The sequence below is a fragment of the Passer domesticus genome, chromosome 6 (assembly GCF_036417665.1).
Source record: "Passer domesticus isolate bPasDom1 chromosome 6, bPasDom1.hap1, whole genome shotgun sequence".
NCBI lineage: Eukaryota > Metazoa > Chordata > Aves > Passeriformes > Passeridae > Passer > Passer domesticus.
In genome coordinates this window covers 26,915,409-26,921,408 of record NC_087479.1, presented here as the reverse complement: position 1 = coordinate 26,921,408, position 6,000 = coordinate 26,915,409, and the positions used below count along the sequence as shown (strand labels likewise).

The following is a 6,000-nucleotide window of genomic DNA, read 5'->3' as shown; positions in this document are numbered from 1 at the left end:
TAGCCAGAATAAAGGTTGTGTGTGCTAGAGGCTAATCTCTTGAATCAGGAAGCCAATTTTTATTATTCTTCAGATTCTTTTACTGTAGAAACCTGCTGCAATTCAAGGGTCAGTAGACAAGCCTGATGCTGACAAAAGTAAATACTGCAAAAATCCTGTTCATAGAAAGAATCATATACTGATGTCTGAGCACATTATTTCCATTTAGAAGACTTCCAGTGTTGTATCAGTGCATTGCACTATAGATAACTGAAATTAATATTATTGGGTTTTATTTTGTTGGTGCAGACATTGTTACTGTGACTTCATGTCTACACATACACATTTACTACATGTTGAAATGGTTTTAATATTTTGACTTCCAATAAGTAAAATAACATTTTTACTCCTTTTATTTGTTTCTGTTCATGCTTTACTGAATGTTAGGTACATAAGTGCTAATTGTGGCAAAGATTCAAACTCAGTTTTTAAAAAGCAATTCAAACAGCGTGCATAGGAAAAAAAAATTTAAAATGTGTCAAGTGCAGAATGGATCTAGATGGAATTTTTCTGTGTCTCAAATGACATTTAATGACAGGATGAAACTCAAGAACTACCACTTGGTGTCCTGGTTTTGTTTTGTGAGCAATGGCTGTTGGAGACACTGAATTTCAGAAGCAGGCTCAAGACCACGATTTGTACACCTCAGTTCAGTCCATTTTTTTTTTCCAGGACTAGTTTTTTGTGTAGGTACACAATTAATGGTAATTGGGAGTGGGGCTGGGCTGAGCTTGATGGGCTACAGCTGTGAGCAGCAGGTGAGCAGCATTGAAGGTAAGGAGCCAGGGAGTGCCCAGGGGCACTGACCAACCACCAAAGGGAGCAGAGGGCACACAGGTGCAATGGGTGAACATGAGGGGTATAAAAGTCTGGGCTGAAGGATAAGAAGGGCGGATACTTGCAGCCTTCTGAAGTGAGGTGATGTTATTCTGCATGGACAGATGCCTGAAGCCCTCTGAAATGGTATGGTGTTACTCTGTGTGGGTTGGAGCTTTCTGAAATTGTATGATGATACTCTGTGTAGTCTTTGCGGCTGAAGTGAGATATGTGCTGCGATGTTTTTGTACATCCACTTTTTACCTATCATGACTTTCATTGCATCATAAGAGAAGTCTAAGTCCTAGTTAAAAGCTACATGTTTTACTAGACTCTAAGTGCTGAAAGCTAGATGCTGTGAAAGCCAGCTGTAGATCCAGCCAGATTAATGAAGGGTATTCTCAGGCCTCTGAAAATAAGCAGGGAAGGTGGAACAACTTCCACTCTGTCTTGTCCAGGCTTTCTGCTCTATTCTGTCTATGTTGGTTATGATTCAGGGGCTATGTTTTATGTTAAAATGTAACATTTTGCGTGAGAGCGCTCTCTCTCATTTCTGTGTGCTTTAAAGCTGTACTGTAATATGGCCCTCTGAGAGTTTTTCACAAACAGTTTGAAAATCCGTGCAATGGAGTTAGCAAGATGTAACCTTGTCATGTGTCCCAAGGTAAAATGTTCTGGATGGTTAGTCAAATCCTTCAGTTAAAACAGGGATTGGAGTGACTGGTTGCTTTGGTGTCCTTGGAGCATGTTTGGAAAACTGGTGCTCAAGACTTATGAGGTTGTTAAAAGATGTTCCTCTGGGGAAGGACAGCATGCTTTGTTGCACACTCTTGTCTAACAAGCCAGCTCAGGTCCATTTACAGCATCAGAAGTGGACTGCAGAGTCCACTTTAGGCTGTTCAGTTGTCATCTGGTGGAAGTGGTTTGTCTTTGTATACATTTCAGTATGATGCTCTAGCATGCATTTGTTATTTTTTCAAAAGTCGCTTTTATTGCTTTTGTCTTTATTTTGTGATATGGGACAAGGATGAAGCGGGAGATAAAGGCAGTGGCTGAGAGACAGCAATGCTTGTTCAGCTGTCTTCATCAGTGCATCCTGATAGAGTTGTCTCTAATTCTCATTTATATTTGCTACACTGGAGTTAGATTTATTCATGCTTTTTTTCCTTTGTTCACCTTTACTTGGTTTTCTTTTTCAGGCAGTTACTCTGCTCTATTGATCTTGTGTGCACAATTCCACTGCAGTTATATTTATGAAAGGCTTCAGCCAAACAAACTAGCTTGGCCTGTGTTCCACAGGGACTCATTAAAGTCTTTGTTATTCTTACTATTCATGTTAATGCTTTGAATTTTAATTACTTACACATGCAGATAAAAAGAACATGTTCTTTATACTTGTAGAGCAGGTTCTATGAATTCTGTAAAATCACTTCTGTTTCATCGAATATTTGTTTTATAAGGTTTTCGAGAGGAGCCAGTTTTGAGGAGTTTGCTGGGTTAAAATCCACACTGTCATTCCTGCTGATTTTTATCCATTCGAGATTTAGCTTTTTATAGTGTTTTGTACATAAATTTTTAATGTTAAAAACTATAAGCTTTTGCCATATGCGCATACCAGGCCCATGTTTTGTGTCCCCACGCTTTTAGAAAGTGAACGTCACTCATGATCCTTTTTTGAATTTTAAACACACGGGGACAAACTTGAGGAGCTGGAGCATGGATAGGGCAGACAGAACACCTACTGAGGCAGTACACATGACACAAATGATAACACAACAATTGAGACCCAGCGAAGATCTTGCCACAGGATCAGCAAGACGATTTCAGTGGGGTTCACAGGGTGGTGTGGATGTACCAGAGTGGGGAGAGCACTGCTCTCCCCAAGGAGCTTTGGGAAACATCACCATTGGCAGTGGCTAGTTCAGAGTCAGATGTGTTCTTTGGAACTTTGTGCAAGGCAGCTCCTTCCACAGGTAACATGGCTATGGACTGCCGTGGTAATTGCTGTGGTGCAGTTAATTCCAGTTCAGTAATGATGCTTAAATCTGACTTCCTAAAGCCACAGCAGTGCAGGGTGAGCTGCAGTATTTTTATGTGGGAAAGGAAAGTTTTGTGACACCTAAGATAGCACTGAGAAACCATACAATTATTTCTTAATATCACAAGCAATGTGATTGTTAAGTAAATGATTCTATATGTGGAATAAGCCACAAACATTTAGCTCTTGAGAGCTGCTGTTTCAAATGCCTCTATAGCTGTGGATTAGGAAGGAGCTCTAACAGACTTAAAAGGTAAAATCCCATATTAGGAATTTAAACAAGGGTAATTTTCCATTTTCTCTTTTGGTTTTCCTCTTAGAGAACATTTTTACCTCTGACAAAGATTTTGAAGTGTTTTATGATGCTTTGTGCTTTAACTTTGATAGGCAAAACTATATATATTCTCTCCCTCAGCACAGGTTTATTTCAAATTGTAGCTGTTAAGATATTCAAATACAAAAATAGAGATCACAGATTCTTCCTTGCACTGCTGTAGATTTTCTTAAAGTAATGAAATTTATTTCAACTTCCAAATTAATTTGTGCATGCATTTAATCCTCTAGAATATTTACAAGAAAAAGAACACCTTCACTCCCTAATGATATAGAAACCAAACAAAACAAGCCATTTTCATGTGGTCTTGCAACCATCACGCAAACAAAAGTTAAAATTTTTTGTAGTATTGAAATGAAAATTTTAACTAAATTTTTGTTTGCAAGAAAAAAAAAATCGGAGCAAACAATGCTTAGTTTTCACTGGTGGGTAGTATCCCTTTTCCTTAGGTTTACAATGGACTGGTTGTGCTCAGATGAACAGTTAGTACATCATAATTCATGTAACAAGACTAACAGGAGTTCAAGCCTTCATTGTATTAAAACCTCTGGAGACAGGAAGGCAGCTTATATACTTTAATATTCTCTGGCTTGATGCCCTGATTTAAAACACTGCTACAGCACCTTTTACACTAACTTTGGATTGGTTGTGTTCAAAGTAATGGCATGCAAGTTGTGGTAGTTAACAAAGATTTAGAATATATGTAGTGTTTTCTATCCCAAGATCCCAGAGCAGTTCAACACATAATTTCCTTATAACCTTTCTGAAAATGCAACTTAGATTTTAAATCTATATCAAGACAGATTATAACTGTTACTAGAGAGGGTTACTGGTATTTTTTAATCTTTCTTAATTCTCTATTACACATTTGGTTTATCTGCTTTGGCAATGGAATATGAGCACCAAGCAGAATTACAGCCAAGGTGAATTTGGCTGGGCACTGGCAGCCACTGTATGTGCTATTTAAATTATTTATATACTCCTTTGGGAGACTTTCTTCAATTCTGTCAATCATAAAAAACTCCAAAAAACCAACAGTGACTACATTGTGGTTATATCTTTTGGAGAAAAGGTACACAGAAATCATTGTATATTCTTTCTTTTGGTATCTCTGACTTCCTAGAAATGTTGGTGATCAGTGAGATAAGAATTATTTTTTCAGCTATTGCATAAGAATTAATTTTTCATCTATTAGATGATGAGGTTCAATATCCTCTGGTTTATTTATGAGGATATCTGCATAAACACTGTCTACAAAAGAGAGGCAAGAATACAATTAGTGATTCAGACTGACAAAGGTATGTAATAGGGTATACCTAATTTCATTGCTGCACATCTTGGCTAGTTAGGTCAGATTTTTCAGCTTAACTACTGGGACCTGTGTTCCAAGTATTATATTCCTGTCTTCAGAATTTGTAGGGGAATGAAGTTTATCGCCTACGGAAAGAATATCCTGTATCTCCTGGTGACGAGGCTCACGCTCTGTGCTGTGTCCTGGCTGCTGACCACCCCGTGCAGCCCTGCTGGCCCGTGGCTGAGCAGTGAGAGGCTGGGTGTGTGTCTGCTCTCAGCTCCTTGTTTTGTCCTTCTGGCCCAGACCAATGGTGTTGCTGCCTCGCTGCCCTGCTGTGCTTCTTCTCCCTTCTTGGGCTGCAGAGCCACCTCACAAGTACCCTGCAGGACTGTCCCCTGCCCCAGCAGCCCTGCCTCTGCATGCCCCTGGCTCCAGCCATGCACCCTGTGCAGGGCACTTCCCACCCAGCAGGCTCCAGGCAGCCATAACCATCTCTCTCAACCCATCCCTGCTGTGTTTTTTGTTTTTTTTGGTTTTTTTTTTTTTTTTTTTTTTTTTTTTTGTGCTCTGGAAAGGAGGAGAGGATGGATAGAAGATAAATCCTAAAGATAATCAGGTAAATCCTGATACTCAGAACTGGAGACAGCATCTTGGCTGTGTTTAATGTGAAGGAGAGCAGAGCCCAGTGCTGCACAAGGCTGCAAGGACTGACCTCACCCTCAGGCCTGCTTTCCCTGAGCTGCTCTGGGCTTCAAAGTGTGCATGTTTGCAGGGTTTGTTTTCTTTACAGTGGCATTGTTAATAACTAAAACTCCCTTTTCATCCGACTCCAGACCCAAAGTAGTACTGGCTGTGATTTAATGCTTTTTTTCCTCACTGGCAGTCCCTGCAGTTGGCTCCTGGTATGTGACTGTGGCAGGACTTGGAGTCCAGCAGCCTTAGTATGGGTTCCAGCTCTCTCTCGTTTGAGCTGGGAAGTATCCTAATTCCAGCTTGCTTTTCCTGTAATGTATTTCATTATTGTTTCCACATTGTGAGGAAGAAATGATATTCAGACTATTTTTTTTTGCACAGACAGATGGCCAATAACTGAGCCTAATGAAGAGAATAAGTTGGATCATGGTGCTAGTGTCAAAGAGGGGATTACTGCAAGTCTGTCTTGTACAAGCTGAGAATGCAACAAACATAAATTGTAGCCAAACTAGATTGCCATGTGGCTTTCTTATTTAATTTGTTCCCTCTTCACCAACATTTTTGCAATTGTGCATGTTAATGAAAGGTAAATCAGTGTCATTCATGTGTAGGCATGTGGCCTTGTCAAAAAATAGCTTTAAAATCCTCTTTCCTAGCTCTGCCCATATGTGCGTTTTAGTATTTCTCTTCCCAGATTTCAAATTTTCTCCCTCTTTTTATCCAAAGTGATAGGAATTGAATACATTTTTAATTTATTTTTTTAATTCATGTTGTACGTGAAAAATG

At 39.5% G+C, this 6,000-nt stretch overlaps 1 protein-coding gene across 5 annotated transcripts in view; it reads left to right on the top strand.

Annotated features, from left to right (window-relative positions):
• Positions 1-884: 884 nt before the first annotated feature.
• Positions 885-6,000, top strand: part of AKAP6 (A-kinase anchoring protein 6) — a 294,626-nt gene continuing 289,510 nt past the window's right edge. For 3 of the 5 annotated variants that reach the window (XM_064424001.1, XM_064424002.1, XM_064423994.1), the window contains exon 1: positions 885-1,002. The gene's annotated coding sequence lies outside the window, so the exon portion shown is untranslated. The remainder of the gene's footprint in view (positions 1,003-6,000) is intronic. The other 2 variants (XM_064423997.1, XM_064424000.1) reach the window with 2 other exon arrangements.